General features: G+C 37.2%; 1 long non-coding RNA gene, 1 other non-coding gene and 1 pseudogene across 2 annotated transcripts; 1 reads left to right on the top strand and 2 right to left on the bottom strand.

Moving 5' to 3' along the window:
• Nucleotides 1-3,876: 3,876 nt before the first annotated feature.
• Nucleotides 3,877-4,009, bottom strand: LOC126024801 (small nucleolar RNA SNORA51). Its single transcript, XR_007500903.1, has one exon. It is a non-coding gene; the product is annotated as a small nucleolar RNA SNORA51 (small nucleolar RNA).
• Nucleotides 4,010-5,357: 1,348 nt separating this feature from the next.
• LOC126024876 (uncharacterized) lies at nucleotides 5,358-5,501 on the bottom strand (annotated as a pseudogene).
• Nucleotides 5,502-17,023: 11,522 nt separating this feature from the next.
• Nucleotides 17,024-23,036, top strand: LOC126024021 (uncharacterized). The gene is made up of 3 exons (XR_007500869.1): nucleotides 17,024-17,134; nucleotides 18,777-18,866; nucleotides 22,892-23,036. It is a non-coding gene; the product is annotated as an uncharacterized LOC126024021 (long non-coding RNA).
• Nucleotides 23,037-25,849: the final 2,813 nt, after the last annotated feature.

The raw sequence follows: 25,849 nt of genomic DNA, 5'->3' as shown, positions 1-25,849 counted from the left end.
TGTTGACATGGTCTTACAGTCTGAAAAATGGCTTCCATCAGTCACATATCAGAAAATGTCCTTGAGCTGGGGGTTTCTCAGAAACTGAATCTGGTAGCAAACAACAGTCCATAGAGAAGGGAGATGGAAGAAAAGCATTCGCCAAGAGCAGCTTCTTCTTGGGCTGAGGCAAGGCAAGCTGGGAATCTGTCCTTTTGCTTTGGGAGCTAGTTGGCAGCTGGCTGGGTTGGGGAGCATTCCTGTTTCTGAGGAGTTAAAAACTGAGGGTAAAAAGGGTTAAGTGGGGGTAAATAATAGATCTTGGGTCAGAGAATACAGGGATAGTAATGGATTTGTAAGGTGGTAAGCAGGGAATGGGGTGGAGTTATTATAACAGGGGTAAGGACAATATACAACATAGACAGACATTATGTATATTACAGACAGACATTAGACAGACATTGAGGTGTTCAACACATACACTCATGCACACACATAGACAGACACTGAGGATTTATTTATGGGTTACTGTTGAAAAAGCTGACCCAGGTGGTCAGAACACTTAAAAAATGTAAAGCCGGCAAGTGAGATGAAAAAGTTTCCATTTCTAGTGAACAATATACCATATTTATGTTGGGTAACCAAAAGATATCAGTGAATTCTTTTCTTTTCTTTTTTTTGAGGGGGAGCACACCCAGCAGTGTTCAAAATTTACTTCTGGCTCTACACTCAGAGATTACTTTTAGTGGCCTCAGGGGACCATACAGGACTCTGTGAATTGAAACCCAGACGGGTGATTGCAAGGCAAATACCCTACCTACTGCACTATGTATCCAGTGCTCCATAGATATATTAGTATTTATTTATTGAGAAAAACATATAGAGTTCAGGAAATCTCAAAATTTACCCGCAAAAATGACCCCCACCTCTTTTGGAGAAACAGTTCTGAATCTACACTGAGGTCTAGTGTACCATGTTAACGATCCATTTATGTATCCCATCTCTTCTAATATTGGCTAATACTCGATAATTGTTTAAGTCCTCTTAAGGATTTTTATTGTTTTTGTTTCTTTTTTTGTCCACAACCAGAAACACTCAGGGGTTACCCTGAGTCTGGACTAAGAAGTTACTCTTGGAAGGCTTGGGGGACCATATGGGATGCTGGGGATCAAACCAGGGTTGACTGCATACAAGGCAAACACTGTACCTCCGGCCCCCTCTTGAAGATTTGAATGATATATATTGCATCAAGACCCACATTTAATTTTATTTAATTTAAAGAACTGTGACTTACAAAGTTATTTGATCATTGGGTTTTAGGCATACAATATTTCAACACTAATTCCACTACTAGTGTCAACTTTCTTTCATCAGGGTTGCCATGCTCCCTTTCCCTCTCTTTCCACCTTGACAGGAACACTTCAAGTTTCTTTGGTTATGGTTTAGATTTCATGCTTTCAAGTGTTGTTGAGTCTGTGCTTTGGATATATAGATATATCACTTTCCCACATCATCAGTATAACCGACGACCTTGACTTTCCCACATCATCAGTATAACAGATGACCTTGACCTCTGTTCCATGTTCTTTTTCTCATCTTCCTTTTTCCATTTGCTCTTAGAAACTATGTTATTTTTTGGGATTCATTGTCAACATCTATAAAATGAAGGAGTTTAATTAGGTGGTCTAAAAGGTTCTTCTTTAATCTAGTGTTTACTGAGTTATCTTTTATAATACTAATTCTCAGGAAAAGTCATTGGAAAGGGAACTCACGTTACCTTTCTTTTGAGTAAAGAGGAGTTATTTTTCTTTGGAGTTCCTGCTCTGAGTCCCTGCTCTGAGTCTCACCTAAATCTTCCCAAACCTTAGTTGCATTCAAATTATGCGTTCAAATCTTTTTAATGATATCTTTATTTAAATACCATGATTACAAACATGATTGTAGTTGGGCTTCAGTCATAAAAAGAACACCCCCCTTCACCAGTGCAACATTCCCACCACCAATGTACTCCATCACCTTCCTCCCCCCATCCTCTGCCTGTATTCTAGACAAGCATTCTACTTCTCTCACTAGTTGTTAGTGTAGTTATTTCTCTACCTCCACTTACCTCTCTTTGTCATGAGCTTCATATCTTGAGCTGGTCCTTCCAGCCTCATCTCTGGGCATTATTACAATAATGTCTTTTTATTGTCTTATTTTTTATTTTTATTATTACAATAATGTCTTCTATTTTTCTTAAAACCCATGATAATGATACATGAAATTCTCCCTTTGATATATTTCACTTAGCATAATAGTTTCCATGTCCATCCATAAATAAAAAAATTTCATGACTTCATCTCTCCTGACAGCTGCATAATATTCCAGTGTGTATATGTACCACAGTTTCTTTAGCCATTCATCAGTTGAAGGGCATCTTAGTTGTTTCCAGAGTCTGGCTATTGTAAATAGTGCTGCAAGAAATATAAAAATGCAATGCATTTTTGTATTGTATTTTTGTGTTTCTAGGGTATATCTCTAGGGTGGTGTTACTGGATCATATGGGAGCTTAATTTTCAGTTTTGAGGGGAATCTCCATATTGTTTTCCATAAGGGCTGGACTAGACGGCATTTGCACCAACAGTGGATAAGAGTTCCTTTCTCCCCACATGCACATCAGCACTGATTGTTCCTGTTCTTTGTGATGTGTGCCAGTATCTGTGGTGTGAAATGGTACCTCATTATTGTTTTGATTTACATCTCCCTGATGATTAGTGATGTGGAATTTTTTTTTCATGTGCATTTTGGGTTATTTGTATGTCTTCTTTGAGAAATTGTACATTTCTTCTCCCCATTGTTGATGGGGTTAGATATTTTTATTTGTAAGTTCTGTCAGTACCTTGTATATCGTAGATATTAGCTCATTGTCTAATGGATATTGGGTGAATACGTTTCTCCCATTCTTGTGGGTGGCTTTTGTATTCTACTCACTGTTTGCTTTGTAGTGTAGAAGCTTCTCAGCTTAATATAGTCCCATCTGTTTTATCTCTGTTTCCACTTGTTCAGAGTGCTGTTTCCTCCTTGAAGATGCTTTTAGTCTTAATGTCATAAAGTGTTTTTTACCTACATATTCAATATATCTTATGGTTTTGGGTCTGATATCAAGATCTTTAATCCATTTGCATTTGACCTTTGTGCATAGTGTTAGATGGAGGTCTGAGTTCACTTTTTTTTTTTTTGCAAGTGGCTGACCAGTTGTCCCAACACCATTTGCTCTATTTTGCATTTCTTGACCCTTTATCAAATATTAATTGTATGTCTGGGGAACATTCTTATGTATTCAAATCTTAACAATATTTTGGTAGAGAAGGTCTGGAATGGTCTGGAGAGTTTTGATTTTTGGTAGTTCTGAAGCAAATCAGCAAAACTTTGAGTTACTAGCCTCAAGCAATAATCTAAGTGAGTGCCAGGGATTGAACTGTTTTTTCTGACCACTGTTTAAAACCACTGTTTTAAGGAACTACAGGACTTGATTATATCTCATTTTTATCTCCTAGGCAACTTGAACTAGGTTGAAGATCTTTGGCAGTAGACTTGGCCTCTTGAAAGTCTCACTGGGTCCTGTGTAGTCAGGTTGAAGGTCTTTGGCAGTAGACTTGGCCTCTTGAAAGTCTCACTGGGTCCTGTGTAGTCATGGGATCAAAAGTCAAGGAAGTTAGTAGGAGCCTTAGGGGAGGGCTGTGTGTGTGTGTGTGTGTGTGTGTGTGTGTGTGTGTGTGTGTGTGTGTGTGTAAAGGCACTGGAGCACGTGTTCTCCACTTCTCACCTGAAGTCCTGGCTTCTAAATTCATCTTGTGGCATACACCTTAAGCATGAACATTTTTCACTAAAATATTTTCCTTTCCATTAACATTTTTTTTTTGTCCCCCAATTCACAATACATACCCGGCAAGGGGCCTGTGTTGAGGTGTATATGGGGTGCCTTTACTGTACCTCCTCTTTCTATACAGCCAGTGTAAAGAACACAGCCTGTGGTAAGAATTGGGAGGCCTTATTTTATCTTTTATTTATTTTTTTCTTTTCTTCAGGGCAAACTAAAGTTGTTTTTTTTTTTTTTGTTTTTTTTTTTTTTTTTTTTTTTAAGTAAGAATTCATTTAAAGGACAAAATTGATTAACATAATAAGGTAAACTATATAACATAATATAGTGACATAACATAACATATAATATAATTAATATAATAATAATACATGTAAGTCAGAGAAAGTTTCTGATTAAAAACACAATTTTCTTTTTTTTCCATAATGGCTTACATATCTTTCACTGTAGTATTTTGGGTACATATTCACATTAAATCAGGGGAATACCCATCCATTAACATTAATATCCATTAACATTTTTAATAAGAAAGTTAGATAGAAACTTCTTTAAGATTTTAAAATTTAGTCACCATGAAATTACTAAGTTATTCAAGATTGAGTTTCAGGCGATGTTTCAATACCAGTCACTTCACCAGTGTCTATTTCCTGCCAGCAACACCCTCTTTTAACATTTGCCTCCCACTCAACAGTATCAAGCCTGCACTATCCTGTGATTTGTTTAACCTTGCTGGTTTCTCTTTGATGTCCATTTAAACCACTGTTAGTTATTTAGGTAGTGGAAGAATCCATAGTAGAGAATGGCTAAAGTCTCAAATAGACCAGATTTTATTGAAGAAAACTGGTGTGGGATTCAGAACACAAGATATATATAATATATATATATATATATATATATATATATATATATATTATATTTTTTTTTTTTTTTTTTTTTTTTTTTTTTTTGGCAATACCTGGTGACGCTCAGAGGCCACTCCTGGCTATGTGCTCAGAAATCACTCCTGGCTTGGGGGGCCATATGGGTCACCAGGGATTGAACCAAGGTTCGTCCTTGTCAGCTGCATGCAAGGCACAACGCCCTACTGCTGTGCTACTGCTCTGGCTCCATAAGGAATAATTTTGTAGGGAAGCAAATTTCAAATCAGTCTGATTTTCTGAGTTCTGTAGTAGTGAATAATGTTTGGTTGGAACAAAACTTGTTTTGTTGAAAGCTAAGTCAGGCCCAAGGGGTAGTATATTTTGCTTACAACTGGACCACAGCACATCCTGATTTAGAAGACACAGTTGTACCCATATTTAAATGATACGAATGCTCGGCAGATATCATTTCTAATGATACTGTAGATACTGCTAGAAATAGTAGATTGTATAGGAATGAAGTTTAACTGTGAAGTTTTATTTTGACTCAAATTTTTTCTATGAATATGCCCCTCCCCCTTGAACCTCAGAGAACATCATGCTCTAAATTTCTCTTGGAATTTCAACCCACTCTCCAATATGGGACAGAAGAACTTTATTTTTGTCCCTCCAATTCACAATACAGACCAGGCAAAGGGGCCTGAGGTTTTTGAGGTGTATTATGGGGTGCATTTACTTTCTACCCTCCTCTTTCTATACAGTCAGTGTAAAGAACACAGCCTGTGGTTAAGAATTCGGAGGCCTTATCTTTTCTTTTCTTTTTTTTTTTTTTTTTTTTTGGTTTTTGGGCCACACCCGGTGACGCTCAGGGGTTAATCCTGGCTATGCGCTCAGAAGTCGCTCCTGGCTTGGGGGACCATATGGGACGCGGGGGATCGAACCGCGGTCCGTCCTAGGCTAGGCGCAGGCAAGGCAGGCACCTACCTCCAGCGCCACCGCCCGGCCCCTTCTTTTCTTTTTTTGATTTTTTTTTTTTTTGGGTCACACCCGGTGGTTGCTCAGGGATTACTCCTGGCTGTCTGCTCAGAAATAGCTCCTGGCAGGCACGGGGACCATATGGGACACTGGGATTCGAACCAACCACCTTTGTCCTGGATCGGATGGCTTGAAAGGCAAACGCCGCTGTGCTATCTCTCCGGGCCCTTTTTTTGATTTTTTAAATGTATATATATATAAAATCCTTCACCAGTGCAACATTCTCATGACCAAATATCCAAGTGTCCTTCTTCCCCACCCCACACCAGCCTGTACTCTAGACAGGCTTTCTACTTTCCATCAACATAATATACAATATAAACAAGAAGAAAAATAAAAATCACATAATCATATCAATAGATGCAGTGAAAGTATTTGATAAGGTTCAACACTCATTCTTGATAAAAACTCTCAGCAAGATGGGAATAAAAGGAACCTTTCTCAATGTAGTCAAGGCCATCTATCACAAGCCAAAGACAAATATTATCCTCAATGTACAGAAACTGAAAGCTTTCCCTCTAAACTCCGGTACAAGACAAGGTTGCCCCCTCTCACCACTCCTATTTAACATAGTACTGGAAGTACTTGCTATAGCGATTAGGCAAAAAAAAAAGATATCCAGGGAATCCAGATAGGAAAGGAAGAAGTCAAGCTCTCACTGTTCGCAGATGACATGATACTATACTTAGAAAACCCTAAAGATTCTATCAAAAAACTTTTAGAAAAAATAGATGCATATAACAACGTAGCAGCCTATAAAATTAACACACAGAAATCAATGGCCTTTTTATACACCAATAATGATAGGGAAGAAATGGATATTAAGAAAACAACCCCATTCACATTAGTCTCACATAAACTCAAATACCGGGGACAGAAGAACTTAACTCTCCTCACTTCTCCTCCCTTCTCACCTTTTCATCTATTCTCTTCTTTTTCCCTCCTCTCTTAGCCTTTTTCTCTTTTTTCTTCCTCATTCCTTTACTTCCCTCTTTCATTTCCCTCTCATTTATTTCTTTCTCTTTATCCTTTTCTTGACTACATGCAGGAGAACTGTCACACCTTGAAGTCTGCACTGTTACTGTATCTTCGAGCTTGGTACTCAGTTTAGGCAGCTCTAATTAATGCATTCTGACATTTGTAGTTAATTGTGTTTATCTGTATTCTTTGCTGAAGTTGCTTCTTTATTAATTTTGGTTGTAGCAGTATTTTATTTTTAGAAGACAAAATTATTTTATTGTAGGTGATAAAATTATTTAAATATTTTGATAAAAGACCTAATAATTTTAAATTAGAAAACCTATAAATAAGACTAGTAAATTAATTTTAAATATATAAAATAAAATAATAAATAACTTAAAAGGAGAAAATATGTGAACAGGAATATCGCATTTTAAAGCCTGTCTGTAAGTTGGTTTCCCAACCTTTCACTTTAAGTCTGTATTAATTTTGATTAGTTAATTCTGTTTCTTTGTTTCTTATAAACAGAACACTGGTTTCAATTTCTTTTTTCTTTTTTCTCTTTATTTTTTTTGGGGGTTTTGGGTCACACCCAGCAGCGCTCAGGGGTGACTCCTGGCTCTATGCTCAGAAATCGCCCCTGGCAGGCACAGGGGACCATATGTGATGCCGAGATTCGAACCGATGACCTTCTGCATGAAAGGCAAACCCCTTACCTCCATGCTATCTCTCCGGCCCCTGGTTTCAATTTCTGATTAATCCAGTCATTCTATGCTTTTTAATTGGTCAGTTTAGTCCATTGATATTAAAATAAGTGATTGAATAGGGGGGCCAGAGAAATAGTAGATTGGTTCAGACTCTTGCCTCGCATCCAGCTGACCTGGGCTCCATCTCCAACATCCTATTTGGTTCTCCTACTCCAAACCTCACCCTTAATTCTGCGGAGCAGTGATACCTGAATGCAGAGTTAGTAGTAAATTCTGAGCTTTGCTAGTGTGACCCCAAATACCAAAACAAAACAAAATGATTGAACAAATTACACATTGACATTTTTGTGTGGATTATGGAAGTCAGTATAATTATTATTTCTTTGGCTTTTTATTGATATCCTGGTATACTTTTGGTATACCAAATGTGATGAATTAGCAGTGATGAATTAGAAAAGCCAGTGAACTTCTTTAGCTGCTGTTTGTCAGTGAAGTTTTGTATCTTATCTTCAAACTTACATGCTAATTTAAACTGGATATAGCAATGCTTGTTTGGATACCTATTTCATTTAATGTGTTTGTCATATTGTGTCATTTCCTCAGAATTCTTAGGGTTTCATTTGAGAAATATGCTGTGAATTTTAAAATGTCTCTTTCATAGGTTATATTTTTGCTTTGCCCTTGCTGTTTTAGGATTATAGATCTATCTTGGGCTCCTGGCATTTTAACTGTGATGTGTTGGGTTTTTTTTCTCTTATACTGTTCAGAACTCTAGATTTTCTGAATGCTGTAGTATAATTTATTGTTCAGAACTGGGAAGCTCACAGTTATAACTTCTATCAAAGTTATTTTTTTTCTTGTTTTCTTCTCCTTTGCTTCTGAGGCCCCTGTAAATAGAATTTTTTTTGTTGTTGTTCTAATTATTGTCCCATAGATTTCTAGTGTTTCCTTAATTAATTAATATTTTTTTCCTTCTCTTTTTGGAGGAGTCCTTAGATCTTGTCCATGAACACACCTATTCAGTCTAATACTTCTGCTTCTTTTGCTTCTTTCTTCTGTTTTGTATGTGTGTCTGTATCCGTGTGTGTATGTGTGTGTATATTAGAGTTTTGGGCTGCACCTAGCAGTGTTCAGGGCTCACTCCTGATACATATGAGGTGCCAGGTATGAAACATTGTTTGATCACTTGCAAAGCAAGCACCCTACCCATTATACTCTCTTTATCTTTGTGTATGTATGTTTGTGAGTATGTATATGTCTATGAAGCACTCCTACTATGCCCTTTATTTCAACTACTCCCAAATGAAGTTTTCTTATACTTGCGCTTTCATTGCTGAAGCTCTTTTTTACACCCCCCCCCAAATTTAGTTAATAGCCTAGTCATAGTCATTTTAAATTCTTCGCTGGGGAGCGTTGAGAGCTGTTGTGTATGGAGCACTTTTTAGGCTTTTGACATCATCTATTAGTTTAGGTGAATTCCTTGACTTCTTCAATTTGTCTGCTTGTGCATTAGTGATCTTCCTCCCTCTGCTCCAGAGCTGATATTCTCTGCTTCTTTGTCCACAGGCTTGGAAGGATGATGTGCTAATACACACACGTGTGTGATTATAGAGCTGGATCAGTAGAATGGTGGGTGAACTTATAGGCTCCCTCTTTCTTCTGTATCTTTGCAATGGCTGGTAGCTGTGTGTCTACTCATCCATTTTTTTAAATATAATTTTTATTTTGATCATAGTGGCTTACATATTGTTGACAATAATATTTTAGTTAAATATTTTACATAACATCAGGGGGGATTCCCATCACCAAATTGTCCTCCCTACACCTCCGTTTTTGTCCTATCTCCCGTATCCTCTTCCCTCACCCCCAGGGCTGCTAGAATATGTGGTCCCCGTATGTACCTATCCTACTACATAGTAGTCTTGCACCCTGATTGGTCTAGGTGCCTCCCTTATTTCTCCCTCTAACTGGGAGGCAGGCCTAGCTAGTTCAATTTGCGTGGTTACTCATCCATTTTTTTTAAATAAAATTTAGAGTATTTCTTTTTTGTTATTTTGTTGAAATTAAAATTTCTCTAGGTTAGATATTAATGTTTTAATTGGTATATTATTTTGAAACATCATTTGAAGTCTAAATATTTTTCAAAGTCAATATTGTTTTTATTTATATTTATTTTTGTTTTAGTGTCATTCAACAAATCTTTGCTTAAATTGAGGTTACTAAAATTTAAATTTTTTTTTGTGGTTTTTGGGTCACACTGGCAGTGCTCAGGGGTTTTTCCTGGCTCCGTGCTCAGAAATCGCTCCTGGCAGGCACGGGGGACCATATGGGACGCTGGAATTTGAACCGATGACCTTCTGCATGAAAGGTAAACACCTTACCTCCATGCTATCTCTCCCAGCCCCTAAAATTTAATTTTATCCTATTTTTTTCTAGGAGCTTCGTTTAGGTTTTGCATTTAAGTGTTGAGCATGTTTTCTATCTTGTAGGATAAGATAATTTTGCATGTAGATAACTTGTTTTTTAAAATCACTTATTGACAAACGCTCCTTTACTTGCCTAGTATTATTTGCATCCTTTTAAATATATTCGAACAAATATCATGAAAGTTTATTTCTCAACTCTTTAATTTCATTGATCTACACCTAGTTTTGTATAATAAATATATGATTTGATTATTGTAGTGCACATATACCAGAAATATGTGTTAGACAATATTAATGTCTATCTTCTAAAACTAATTTTAATCAATCAATTGATTTTAATTTAATTAAATTAATGAATTGATTTTTAATTTAAATTTATAATCATGATATGTCTTTTTCATTTATTTTTTATTTAATTTTTAGCATTTTGGGTCACTGTTAGTGTGTATAATTTACTCTCCCATGTTTAGGTTTATTTCTAAGTATACAAATAATGAACTAGAAGAGAAAGAAATTCAAAAGATAATTCCTTTCAAATTGTTTAAGAAACCATCAGCTACCTGCAATCAACTTAACATAAAAAGTGAAAGAAAAATGAAAAAAATAATGAAAACTATAAGCTACTGTTACAATATGTATAAAAGAAATATAACAGTTATTCCCTGTTCACAAATTGGACCTAAATTACCTTTATGCTCAACATATAATACAGATTGAATGAAATATTCATTAAATATTTAATGATATTCTTCAAAGATTTGGAACAAATTCTACTAGGTTTGTATGGTATCATAAGACTTCTCAAATAATTAAAATGGTTACCATAATCAAAACGGTACCATAAGACTCCTGAAATAATCAAATAATACAAAGAAAAGAATTTGGAAGGTATTTTATTTCCCAACTTTAAATTGTACATACAATAGTTATAATAATCAAACTGCATGGTACTAAAATAAATGTCAATTAGCGGACAAATGCAACAGGATTCAGTGTCCTGAATTAAAGGCACATATTTATAAACAGTAATCTACAAAATTTATAATATTAAGTAGTCTAAAATAATCTATAATATTTAACCTGCAATAAAGGAATTAATTACACAAAGTGGAACAAATAATGTCTCTTTAGCTTTAGGAAAAAGGGATAGCAATATGCAAAAAAAGGTAAATTGGAGCCATATATCATATCACTCATGAAAGTAAGTTGGAAGTTGGGGCTGGAGCTGGTGGCACAAACAGTAGGGCATTTGCATAACACGCACTAACTTAGGATGGACCATGGTTTGATCTCCCAGCGTCCCATGTGGCCCCCCAGCCAGGAGTGTTTTCTGAGTACATAGCCAGGAGGTAAACCTGAGCGTCACCGGGTGTGACCCCAAAACCAAAATAAAATAAAATAAAAATTATTTAAAAAAAAAAGACTTCCTTTTTTCACAGAGGTAGGCAGGGGTGAGGGTGGGAAAGAAACTAGGGACATTGGTGGGGGAAAATGGGGGTGAAGGCTATTGACTGAAACACAATAATAACAACTTTGTAACTGTGGGAAAAATAACAACTGTATTATGAACAGCCTTGTTAACCAGTGTTTAAATAAAGTAATTTAAAAAAAATTGCTTTAATTAAGCACGTGGTTACAAAATTATTCATTGTTGGGTTTCAGTCATATCATGTACACCATCCTTCACCAGTGAATCCTTCCCACCACCAGTGTCTCTCATTTTCCTTCCCACCCCCACCCATGCCTGTTTTTAGGGCAGGCAATTTTATTCTCTCTCTCTCTCTCTCTCTCTCTCTCTCTCTCTCTCTCTTGCTAATGGAGGGATCCCTTGAATGTCACTTTATTTCTTTTCAGCACTGAGTTCTTGTCTATAGTGATCAATTTCAACTATCATTGTCTTAGTATACCCTTCTCTTCTCTTCTCTACTCAACTGTAATAACTGCTCTGTGTGGCAAGCTTTCTATTCTTGACTGGACCCCTGACTCTTACTTATATTGCCTTTGAATATTATTGCAATACTATATCTTGTTTTTATTATTTCCCACAAATAAGTGATATTATTCTATTAATATCCCTTTCCCTCTGATTCTAAATAAAGTAACTTTTTAAAATAAAAAAGTAAATTGGAAGTAGATTAAAGACTCTGAGATTAAAAAATTTTTATTAAATACATTGGAAAAATAGAGAAAGAACTCTGAAGGGTATAGATATCTATCCTAAATAGGGTGATATGAATGGAACCTTTCCTGAAGAATGTATACAGATGGACAGTAGACATATGAAAAAGTACTTGTTTTGGAGCCTGAGCAATAGCTCAGCAGTAGAACATTTGCCTTGCGCGTGCGACTCACCTAGGAAGGGGCCTGGTTCGACTCCTGGCATCCCATATACAGTAGTTCCCCAAGCCAGGAGCGATTTCTGATCACATAGCCAGGAGTAACCCTGAGCTATACCAGGTGTGGCCCAAAAACCAAATAAAATGTACACATTTTGTGACTTATGATTAGAAAGATGAAAATCAAAAACAATAAAATATTATCTCACATTAGTGAGAATGGCTTATAGCAAAAAGCCTGAAAAACAGGCCTGTGTTAGTGGGCTTGTGAAATGAAAAGAGCCCTAATTCATTGTTGGTGGGAACATTATCTGGTTCATCCTATGTGGAAAACAATATGAAGATTTTAAATAAAAGTAGTAATAAAAGATCCCAAACAACTTCAGCACAATAACATTTTTGGCACTTACTTCTCCGAACCAAAAAAAAGCATTCATTCTCAAATACATATGCACAATGAGAAATATATTCATTGCTAGTACTTAGAATATTAGTCAAGATATGGAAACAATCTGAGTACCTAACTATGGATGAATGTATTAGATAGTTATATATATATATGTATATATATGTATATAGCATACATACATACACACAGTAGGAATACTATGCAGTCATAAGAAACGACAACTGTCCAAAATCATGCAATCTGCTATGACTTGGTTGAAATCGATGACATGGTTAAAGAGCACCATGCTTGAATAAAGTCAATCAGTAGAAAACGATAAAACACTTAATGATCTGTCTCATATGGGGGTCCTAGAGAGACGTAGAAAGGAAGAATCAAATGGCCAAAGGTAATAGAACTGGGGTGGACTTGGTCCACAGAACTTAGTTACAAGAAGTGGGTGCATTTGGGACCTTGGTAAAGGGATGTAGGTATCCTGGTTGTAGGTGTATTATTTAAGTAATGTAGACCAAGAAGCTAACATTAACAGTATTGTAAACCACAATAATCCCATACAGATTAAAAATATGTTGTCTATTTGTAATTCTTAGAAATTCAGTAATTTAAAAATATCATTGGAGCTTGTTAGGAAATCAGAACTTAACCTATAGGTGGCTTTAAACAATACTAAAATTTTTAACAAAATTTCTGTTAAATTTATGAGTATGCTACATCTTTTTGATTATTTAAGTATTATTTTTAGTATTTTGGGGATAACTTTCAATGTACATTTCTTAACCTTCTTTGAGGTTTACTTTTAACTATACTCTTTAAATTTTAATTTAAAACAAAATACCAAAGCAATAATTGAAAAATTTTAATTTAGAGTTGTTAATTATTATTAATATCTAGAAACACCACTGCCTTTTTTCTTTTTTTTGGTTTTTGTGTCACACCTGGTTGGGCTGTGACACTCTTGGCAGGAATGGGGGACCACATCACATGGGATGCTGGGATTCAAACCACCGTCTATCTTGGATTGGCTGCTTGCAAGGCAAACACCTACTGCTGTGCTATCTCTCTGGCCCTAACACAACTGATTTTTTTGTTTGCCTTCATAGCTTTCAATGAAAAAATTGAGGTTACATCAATTTTTGAAGTTTAGGGTTTCTTGCTAAAAAAGTGTCATAGATGAACAGATATAATTTTTAATTATTATATTATTTAAAATATTTTAATATATTTAGTATATAAATTTAATTTAAATATAAATTATACATTGAATATATATTTTAATAATAAGGTTTATTTAAGACCATAATTACAAGCATGTTTGTAGTTTAGATTTAAGTCATAAAAAAGAATAACCCCCATCACTAGAGCAACATTCCCACCACCAATACCTCAACTCCCTTCCTCCCCCGACCCCTGCTTATATTCAAGATAGGCATTCTATTTCTCTCACTCACTACCATTGTCATGCTAGTTGTTAGTGTAGTTATTTCTCTAACTGCACTCACCACTTTTTTGTGGAAAAGCTTCATATCATGGGCCAGTCCTTTCATACTCATTTTTATCACCTCTAGGTATTAATACAATAATGTCTTTATTATTATTAAATCCCACAAGATGAGTGAGACTATACTGTGTCTATTCTCCCTCCCTCTGACTTATTTCACTCAGCATAATAGTTTCCATGTCCATCCATGTATAAGAAAATTTCATGACTTTCATATTTCCTGACAGCTGCATATTATTCCATAGTGTAGATGTACCACAGCCACTCATCTGTTGTTGACCAAATGGGTTGTTTCCAGATTTGGCTATTGTAAATAGAGCTGCAATTAACATAGAAGTGAAAAGAGAATTTTTGTATTGTAGTTTTTGTGCTCCTAGGGTGTATCCCTAGGAGTGATATAGCTGGATCATATGGGAGCTCATAATTTTAACAACTAAAGACATTTAGGGAAGAATTTTTATTATGGGACACTATATGTGGTACTGAGGATCAAACTCTGGTAATCTGTAAATGCAAGGAATAAACCTTCCCTGCTCTACTAGCTCTCTAGCTCTGATATATATATATAAATATGTATACACATATATAGTATGTATATAAGTATGTATATATTACTATATGTATATGTTAGTATATATATGTACATATATTTTTTTGTTCTTTTAGTTTGTTTTGGGCCATACGATGAAGCACTCAGGTGTTACTCCTGGGTCTGTGCTCAGAAATTACTCTTAGCAGGCTTGGGGGAAATCCAAAGATGCTGGAGATTGAACTCAGGTTGGCCTACTGCAAGGCAAATGCCCACTCACTGGTGCAATCATTCTGACCCCCACTGATATATATTCTTAAAAATATATATTATCTTTCAAATACTTATACTCTGAGCTCTGTTGAAGAGTGATTTTATTTCTTTATTGTTTTTTGGGTCACACCCAAATGCACTCAGGGGTTCCTCCTGGCTCTGCACTCAGAAGCCACTCCTGGCAGGCTCGGGAGACCATATGGGATGCTGGATTCAAACTGTGGTCTGTCCCTTCCATGTGCAAGGCAAATGCCTTACCCGCTGTGCTATTGCTCTGGCCCATATTCTGTTATTTTTTTTAATGGTCAATCAAATTTTTTCTCTTGGCAATACCTCTCCTAAGTCCCTCTTAACTTCTACCTATTTATAATCTCTTATTAAATTCCTAGGGTACCTGACTCATATTCCTCTAAGAAATTGATTCTAAAATATTTTTTCTTTTCTTTGAAACAGCTCAGTTGTGAAAACTTCCCAGTGATTATTGAATCTTTGCTTCTTAGAACAGAGCTTAAGCATTTAACAAAAAAAATTAGAAACAAACAAAAAATAAGACAACAATAACTAAAGGTAGCAGACATTGGTTGAATAGTTTTATTTTTAAAATCAAATTATGTCTTAATACTTAAGATTATTATATTAGTGATTTACTTATAGATGTAATAAACTTTTCAGGGAGGAAAGAGTTAAGAACTATATCATAAAGGAAGATAAAATATGAACAGAATTTCAAAAACATAAATCATAATAAATATGTTGACTTTTTTAATGTATGTAATCTTGATACTACTGTACTTTATTTATTTTTGGTTTTGGAGCCACACTTGACTGTGATCAGGGATTACTCTTGGTTCTATGCTTAGAGAGCATGCCTAGCAAGTTTTGGGGGACCATATGGGTTGCTACTAATTGAGCCCGACTCAGCTGTGTGAAAGGCAAGTACCCAACCATGCTGCACTGTCTCTCAGCCCTCTATTTTTTTTTTTTTTGGGAAGGGGACACCTGGTGATGCTCAGGGGTTACTCCTGGTTATGTGCTCATAAATCACTACTGGCTTGGGGAACCATATGGGATGTCAGAGGATTAAACTGCGGTCCATCCTAGGTTAGTGCGTGCAAGGCAAACACCCCACTGCTTGCGCCACCACTTCAGCCCCCTCCAGCCCTCTATTTTTAAATTTATTTTTAAAGGCTAGGAGTAAGCAGCTATGAGTTCCACTGTTACAAAACACAAAACTGTCTCAGAGAAAGAAACATGAGTGCCTGAACTCACACAAAGGGCCTCAGAGGTTCTTGTCATGCTCTTGCCCAATATTTGTTCAATCAACATCATCCTCTCAGACTTTCTATTGACATAGGGATGTGAGGGTAATTAGCTCCCTGCTGCTTCAGGAACTGGATCCACATGTATCCTGACCATCACAGCTTGGAACCAAGTGTAAACCTGAGTTTGGTCAATCATTGGTCAATTAACCCAATTCAGGAACTGGCTAAGTGGCCTGACAGGGGTCGTAAGTGATGTTCAGGCTTCTCCCGCACTTGGGGCTCTCTCTCTTCCTCTTTCTCTCCATTGCCTTCCTTTCCCTCTCTTCTCTGACAGCTGACTTTCCAAAAAGCAAACACAAGACCACCTTTCTGACACTGTGGTAAGTTTGGCTGGAAGGGGAACATCTGGGGCAGCTTCCTGGAGCAATCTCAGGAGACTGTACGAGATAATCAGGCTTTGTAAATTGGGTTGACTAGACAATGAAATATTTATTATGATTCCTCCTCTTATTTTTTGAAGTTCAAAAAATCCTCGCCATCCCTGGGCTGAAGTCTGAGTACATGAGAGGAATTCACAATTAGATTAGAAGTGGCCTTCTACCACTTACCGACGACCCCAACCTGTGGCAGACAGAAGGCAAGTGATCGGATGTGCAAACGTGCTCCAGTCAATTATTTTTTTCTTCATGAAACTGGAAAGCAGATGAAACAAAAGAAAGCCATTCACAATCACAGATAGTATAGAGGTATATCATTGCATTTGTTCTTGGTAAGGAAACTTTTTTCTTACAGTATTGAAATTAGAGATAAATACTTTTGATAGCATATTAAAATAAATCTTCTATGAATGTCTTTAAAATATTGATTTTTATTTAGTTTTTTTCTTTTTTCTGGGAACAGGCACATCATACTGTGTTCAGAGCTTACTCTTGGCTCTGTGCTCTAGAATCATTCAAAGCAGTGGTCATGGGAACATTTGTGGTGCCAGAGAAGGAACCCAGGTCAGCAATGTATAAGGCAAGCACTTTATCCCCTGTAGTCTATCTCCAAACAAATAAATATTGACTTTTTATTTACTTTGAGTGCCTTCTCTAAGAAAATGGGGATTGTGGGAATTTTCAGAAAAATAAACCCAAATGCTAGTTTTCTTTTTCTTTTTCTTTTTTCTTCTGACTTTCTGTGCATTGGGACACAGTACAGGGTTTTCATTTTTGTTTTTAATTGACTCAGTATGAGATACACAATTACAAAGTGGAGGGTTGAATTTTAGTCATACAGTGCTTCAATACCCATCCAATGTACACATCTTGGGAACGCACCAAAAGTCTCCAGTTTTCCTTCTGTTTCCCCACCCCAGCTAGCTTCCTATGGCAGACACAGTCTCTCCTTCCCTTTTCCCGTTTAGACACTGTAGTATTTAAATGCTGTTACTGAAAGGGTGCCATACGTGTCACTGTCTCTCCTTTCAGCACCCTGTTTTTGCTCAAAATGATCATTTCTTACTATTATTGTCATTATGGTCATATCTTTGTCTGACTTTTATGCATAATGATCAAGTACACTTTCAGAGTCTTAAGTGTGCCTTCAAGATGAGTTACATGTATCAGTGAGAAAGCATTACAGATTTGTTCTAAAAGAGCACCTGAAACTTTAGTCCATGGTGGATAGCAGATTTGATTCCAGGCTCACAATAATTAGGAACTTGGCATTGAAATATTTCAATCAATCAGTAATTAACAAATAAGTAATTACTAGTAATGAGTAATTAGCTAGTAATTACTAATAAGTAATCACAGAGAAAGACAGTTCTTTGTATGAATATGAAGTGATTTCTGCTTTGGGCTTTTTCACCTGTGTGGTCTCAGCTCTCACTGTCTCAGATGGAGATACCAGCTCCAGTCAAAGGTCGTTGGCATTATAGCTCTTCAGTAACAGTATTTAAACCAGTGTGTAAAAGGAAGGGGAAAGGGGAGAAAGGGAGAGAAATATATATTATATATAATATATATTATATAAAGAGAGAGAAGAGAGAAAAATTTTGTCATAGAGGCAGGCAGAGTGAAGGAAGGGAGGGAGACCAGGACATTGGTAGTGGGAAATAGGCACTGGTAAAGGATCTGGTGTGGGATATTGTAAGACTAAAATTCAATCACGAACAACTTTTTAACTCTGTCTCATGATGATTTAATTAAAAATTATTAAGAAAAAGAAAGAGGCTTGGCATTCACAAATCTGCTCACATTGCAACTTTCTGGTTTCTTTATATCTACCCTGTGTTCCAGACTTTGTTCCTGGAGCAACCTACTACATCTCTCATGGAAGCTCTACCTCTATCTCTCTCTCTACTGAACTTTTTCTCATCATTTTAGTTTCTGGAGCTGGAAAGATAGAATAGGGATAAATAATTTGTCTTGCATGCCGCTAAGCCTGGTTTGATCACTTGAAATCACATACAGTCTGACAAATGGGTAGGACTAGTCAGGAGTGGCCCCTGAACACTGCTGAGTGTTGTCTATCACCTTTCCTCAATCTATATTCAACCACATTTTATGCTGAGATCATCTATTCAATCTATATTTAGTGTCCATTTTTGTTTGTTTTTTATGTCTCTAAAATATTCCTTTTTTCTTTGTCCAACCACAGATATTTTCTGAGTGTCTCCAGTGGCAACTTCTGCTTGGATGGAGAGTACGTAGGCACAATCTGAGACTTTGCAGTGCACAGGGAGAGGAGGTATCTAGTTTGAAGTGGAACTTTCACTGGATTATATGTCAGCAGGTACTGATGAGTGAGCAAATGAATGGAGTAGTCTGGAGACTTAACTATGTTTCAACTCTTCCGACCACTGAAGACTGTAAAAGAAATAAAAGACATTTTACTTGTCGTTACAGCTGCAAAGTTTCCTCAAACTGTATGTTTGTGACATTTTCAGACATAATAAGGAGTTTTCCCTCTGACCAGAAAACAACAACCAGCTCCTACTGACAGGCACATCACTAGAAACATCTGCCTGTCCTTGATTCATCATTCAGCTAGAACATCCCCAAGACAAGTAAAGAAACGGTGGCTCAGTACTACGGTTTAAAAAGAATTTCTATTAAAGTCTGTAGCATCTGATCTTGAACAAACATTTATAGTCAATATTTGATAAAAAGCCTGTTTCAATCAAGTAAATAAATCATTAGAAAAAATGATTTCATTTCTTCACGAAACTAAATCCATTAAGACTCTAACACAGTAGAACTGAGGACAAAGGATATTTAAAACAAAACAAAACAGGGAGACCATTGCACATTTGCATTTTAAAATTAATTGCCACCCTAATTATTCATCAGTTGAGGCATAAATTAAGCAAATAAAATTTACAGTAAGCTTTTAGACAACCCACAGGATTCTGCCCTCCAGAGTAAATTGTCATAATGGTTCAGTGTGACAATTTATTTTTGCTGCTTTTCCATGATGGAGAAAAGAGAAAAAAAATTGGACATGGAGCCATATGGAAATGAAAGAGACTTCAGCGGAAGAGACAGATGCAGACAGGTCCTTTTGGTTTTGCCCTGTAAGAGGTAAGGAGGTAGCAACTAAATATGAGTGTTGAGGCCAAGTTGCTGCTATGAAATCTTACCAAATTGGCACCTCCATTAGTATTATGTGTAATTTCCTGGTCTCAACATGAAACCAAAAGGTGAAAAATAAAGTTAAATGTAAAGCTGTTACTCATCTTGCCTAAGATTGATCAACTTAAGTATTTGCTCTGTCTGTTTTCCTTTACCATGTCGACAGAGAGCACAGCTGGTATATTTTTGCTTTTACATAATCAAGCATACATTGTTGGATTCTCACTCAAAAGCTTATGAAACAACACTGTGATATGACATGACAAATAACTCTGAAATTCAGTGGCTTAAATGAACCGTCGTTTATGTTCATGTTCTTGGTCAGCTGATGTTCTGCTGAGCTAGTTAAATTTCCTTTAGCTAATACTTTTCTAGGCAAACTCTGCAGGTGTGTGTGTGTGTGTGTGTGTGTGTTTAAAAATCTGATTCATGCTATAAGTTGAGTTGAGCTGAGTTCTTTTTTCACCTGTGTCTCATTCTTCAAAGCACCAAATGATGTTCCAGAACCCTCCAACTCTGGACACTTTCCAAAGTGGGACATGCAATGCCTTAAGTTCTAGGCTCCAAAATGAGCATATGATCCCATAGCCCATTTTCACTGGTCAAAGAAAGTCCAAAGATAGGGACTGGAGTGATAGCACAGTGGTAGGGCATTTGCCTTGCATGTGGTCAACTCAGGAAGGACCTGGTTTGATCCCAGTCATCCCATAAGGTCCCCTGAGCCTGCCAGGAGCTACTTCTGAGGCAGAGCCAGGAGTAACCTCTGAGTGCCACAGGCTGTGGCCCAAAAACTCAAAACAACAACAACAAAAGAAAGAAAGAAAGAAAGAAAGAAAGAAAGAAAGAAAGAGAAAAAGAAAGAAAGAAAGAAAGAGAAAAAAGAGGGCCGGAGAGATATAATGGAGGTAAGGTGTTTGCCTTGAATGCAGGACAGTGGTTCCAATCCCGGCATCCCATATGGTCTCCTGAGCCTGCCAGGAATGATTTGTAAGCTTAGAGCCAGGAGTAATCCCTGAGCGCTGCCGAGTGTGACTGCCACCCCCCCCCCCAGAAAAAAAAAAGAAAAAGAAAAATGAAAGTCCAAAGAACAAGTACAACATCAACAGAATGCCGAGTAAGTAAATTTTTCCCTAGAGGTCAGAGTATGTGTAGAAGGAAGGGAAATACATATTTGCTGAATGTTTACTTTGCCAGGACTATAGTTAAAGGAAGATCTTAATTTTGTGATCTGGAGATATACACACATTACTGAATACTAGACTTCCCCCATTCCTAATGAGTCTGTTAATTCTGATGCATTAGGTTATTTATTCAATCAATGTGTGAAAGACTTAAAAAGCATCTACTTGAATTGAATCTTTAGCATTAAGCTTTGTGGTCCAGTTGATTCTTCACTCTGTTCTTTGAAGATTTAAAAATGGTTCTGGAAGAAAGGCTTGTAGGTATCTCTATTCTTTTTTTTTTTTAATTTTGGGGCACATTCTGCAGTGCTCAGGACTTATTTCTGGTTCTGTGCTCAGGGATCATTCCTGAGGGGCTTGGGTCGCCATATGGTGGGTGTTGGGGATCAAACCTGGGTTTATTGTGTTGAAGGCAAGTGCCTTACCTATTGTACTATTGCTCTGGCCAAGAAAGGTTCGTAGGTCTTATTGGGCTTTGAAGCCACGCATTGAAGTGTCTAGCACAGACCAGAAGGCAGAAATTCTGCCTTGGCAGATGTGTGCGTGACTTCACTGCTCCTATTACAGCATCACCTCTCCCCTGTCACCAACTGGCAACTCACAGCAATGGATGTTTTTCTGATCATTTTGCACTCATTAAATGCAGCTGTCAAAACAGTGGATGCGAGGATGCATGCAAAACTTTTTCTGCCACGTCAAAATAAAGCTGAAAAGCTTTTTTTAAAAAGAGCTGAAACCTTTGAAGATCATTCTCAAAGAGTATTGGAAATATCGCCTTTTGTCGTTGACAATTGAAAGTGTTCTCTTGCAACACAAATTAAATATCTGCCCAGGCTAAAGATGCATCATCCATCAAAATTTTGCAGCAGAAAATAGTTGGCCAGCCGGTTGGAATACAATTGCTCTATTCTTCATTCTTGAATGATCTTGAAGGCTCTGTACCTATTTGACTGGCTGATTCCAGCTGATAGTTTTAGTGGGGTGGAGTAATTCTCTGACTCTCTTAAGACATATTATGAAAATGACATAGTTGGACACCCTGATTAGAAAATTAAAAAAATAAATTCTGGAGCCAAAGTGTGTAAGTAGATAATCTATGAATTCAGTGATGTCATCAGAATGCATTGCTCTGATTCATGTATCTATATGGGAAGTAGTATTGACTTAACAGAGACAAAACATTAATGCAGCACCTCCCACTCTGTTTACTGTGAGTGTCTGAACTTTTGACCAGCTCATATTTTGATCCTATCTTTTGCTTCTCAAAGAGCCCTTCTACCTGCTCCTCTGGGCTGGACAATGGACTATAGTGTTATCTATCAACCCCAATTATGAGCATGGTGATTTTCCATTATTTTTTTTTGTCATGGTATAATATGCTTTCATATTCTAGTAAGACTGGGATTTATTTTGGTGGGTTTATTGGCTACATATGGTGGTGCTTGGGCTTATGGCTAGCCTACAGGGCTATCTATTGGTTATTTTGGGGATTGAACCAAGATTGACAGTATGAAGACCAGGTGCTCTATTCCCTGTGCTATCTGTCTGACCCTAGACTGGGAAATGAGAATAATTACTCGATTTATTATTGCATGATAGTTCCATGCAACATGGAGTTGGCCTCATAAAATGGTGGAGAAAGTAAGAAAAAGAAAAGAGAGGATGGAAGGGGTGAGGAAAACAACTACATTGGGCTATTTCAAGGATTGGGCAGCCACATCTTGTGGCCAGATGTGGTCTATCCATTTAAGCTAACACAGATAAAGCTGTTTTAGTCTCTATCTGCTTCTATCTCCCTGCTTCACTCCTAGGTATGCATTACAGCTTTCTGTATATGTGAAAAAATGATTGAGTAAGTATAAGAAGAGAAGGACTTATCTCCTAGGTGACCCTACAAATCAGCTTTCCAAAATGGAAAACTCACCTTCTTAAATATTTTTTATCTTTCTTCCCCACCTAGGCTGCTTTTTTGAAAGAGCCTGAATAAAGCAGGAGAAGTCCCAGTCAAGGCTCGATCCAATGTTGACAAGCAGAAAGAAAAGCAAAGAGAACCAATAACCAAGCAGTCTATGCATTAAGTCCTTTATCCATGACATCATGTGTTTTATTTAAATAATTCAAGTATATTAGATATTGACCAGAGATCTGAAAGCAGAGAAAGACCACAGGTAACTACAAGCTAGTTCTCTGAGTCCAGCAGGTGTAAGGAGTTGTTGCTTATGCTAGCTTTAACTCAAGAAAAAAAAAGACATTACTTACTGTGTTTTATTTGGGGGGAAGTCAGGGCTCTTAAGCGATAGGGAAGTACCAGGAGGACCCATTCGCGATTCTTAAACAACTTGCCCATCAGAACAATACAAGAGTCCGCAGGTGCAGTGTTGCTCAGGTTTTGCAGTGATGGAGATAATCTGGCTATTCAGGTAGTGCTAGCACTCTCCAGGTCTGCACCCAGCAATGCTCAGAGGACCACATGTTGCTGAGAATCAGACCAGCCCTGGTTCATGAGAACTGTTCACCCTAACTGGTCCAGGCTTTTCATTTGCTGGTTGTTTCTATTTTTCCTCAGGCATATTTCCATCAGAGAAAAGGAGTCATTAATATTGTGCCTACTTCCAAAAAGTCAAATTTCTTACCAATTTCAATTTATTAGTTTACTTTGTGAACTTTAATAAATAAATCCAGAATTATTGGTTGAGTGCTATGCGTAGGAAACCTCCCTAGGAATGCCTTTGTCTGACTTGAATATAGCACACTTCCTCTGTCTTCCTGATCTGTCCTTTCAAAACATGCTTCCTGAACTATCCAATAGAAGGGTTGAGCTCTTTTCTTCCATCACTTCTTATCTTAGGTCTTTGCTATTTTCTCTGCCAAAAATATTAGAAATTTTTATTCATTCTTCCTTTTTTCCCCTCTTATTTCTTGTTCTGGGTTATCTGGAGTCACACATACTTAATTGTAGTTATTATTGGTTTTGCATTTGTTTAGTTGTAGTCCTGTGTGTATCATGGTGGCAATGTTCACCAAGGATTACTGTACTTCACACATGTCTGATGGGCATCGATCTCTGGGTTATGGTGTTCATATGTCTTTTAGTTCTAATTCTTGCTGGTGGGTCCACATGTTCGTATGGTATTTGCGCACTAAACCTAAACCAAGCTGCTTGTCAAAGACATTATGCATTGCATTGTATTGTGCTGCCAGACATCACAGAGTCCAGAATTGTGACATCTATTCTGGGCACATCTGTGTAGCACTGGGAATGGAGCAAAAGACCTCACACCTGCAAGGCAGAATGTTGTTGTCATTGGCTATTTCATGAAGCCTAACATTTTTGGTTTTGAATAGGATTAAAATATAGATTTAAAATTTTTGTATAATTTGAGACATTGGAAAGCACTGTCAAAAAACTCGAGAATAACTCAGAGTATTCTGAGGTGCTCTGAAGTGTTGTAAAATCAAGATAGGTTATGAGGGGGTTAAATAGTCTACCTTCATTTCCCTCACCTGTCCACCACAGTTTTTTTTTTATAACTATGTAACTATAAATGAACTGAGTTTGTGGTGATCATCTAGCAGTGTGATCATTTATCATATCAAGTCATCTGTTGTATACCCAAAGTGAACATGACATTTTATGTTGATTATGCTTCTATAAAAAATGCTGGTCTGCACGGGGTCCTTGAACCTTGCAAAATATGTAATAAAACCAACCTAAACCCAAGAATGAGGGCAGGAACTACATAGTATAGAGAGGACCACCCCAAACTCTGGGAAACTGGAGCATTTATTTTCTCATTAACAAATGCTTCAGAAAGTACATTGTCTATAATTTCCTTTTTTGAAAGATGGAGACGTAAATGTGCAGCTAAATGTTGTGTTTATTTGCGAGCTCTGAGTTTTCAGAGATCTCTGAGAGTTTGAAGCAAGTTTAAAAATCAAACAAGGGGTGTAGGGGAAAAAATCAAACAAAGGGAGAACTGGGGCTGGAGCAATGGCTCAGTGGTAGGGTGTTTGCCTTGTATGCTTCTGACCTAAGACCGGCCTTGGTTCCATCTCCCGGTGTCCCATATGGTCCCCCAAGCCAGCAGCGATTTCTGAATGCATAGCCAGGAATAAACCCTAAGTGTCATTGGGTGTGGCCCAAAAACCAAGAACCAAAAAATAAAATTAAATTAAAAAAAAAAAGAAAGGGGGAGAACTCACTGTCCTCATATGACAACAGGAGCAGAGCTGTTTGCTGAAGATGCCCTGGAGTGATGGAGGGGCCCTGATGCTTGGATCTTTGTCCGTACCCTGAAGTTTCACCTGGTTTGTTGACAGTAGAGAGGAACAGGAAGAGCTGTGGTCCCATTCTCCCTCCCACTCAATCTCCTGGGCTTTCGGAGACAGCGTTTCTTTCATAGTCTTCTGGTGCTTCAGCACTTCTTTTACAGAGAGGAACTGCTGTGTCATACTGGAATTCTCTCACAACACACGAAAGAAGCCAGCTGTGGCAATGGATATATGTAGCCCATGAAGCTGTAGGATTTGTTTTACAAAGTCATTTATAGAGGTGTATTTGCTATACAAATTCCTGTGCCATCTGAGTTCTGGGAGGGCTGGAGGGGAATGGGGGAATGTCTTGCTTGTGGATATATGCCTGTAGATAGGTGAGGGTGGCACCTTTGGGCAAATTGAGGGACAAGAGGGATAGATGGAAATTCAAGTTCTATAGATCATGGGCCAAGTGATAACAGGCCCCAGTGCTAAATTCCCTCACTCCCATTTGATAGATGCGGAAATGTAGTTGAGAAATTTAGTAGCTTAATTTTGCAAAAGAAATTAGGGTTTGCTCCATATAACAAGCACCTGTTACCAGTGACAAACTTACCATCTATTTGGCCCTGGCTAAAGGCACAATTTATGCACTTACTAAATA

This window comes from Suncus etruscus, chromosome 12, assembly GCF_024139225.1.
Source record: "Suncus etruscus isolate mSunEtr1 chromosome 12, mSunEtr1.pri.cur, whole genome shotgun sequence".
In the NCBI taxonomy this organism is placed as follows: Eukaryota; Metazoa; Chordata; class Mammalia; order Eulipotyphla; family Soricidae; genus Suncus; species Suncus etruscus.
Note: the sequence above shows the minus strand (reverse complement) of the source record. Positions and strands in the feature narration are given on the sequence as shown.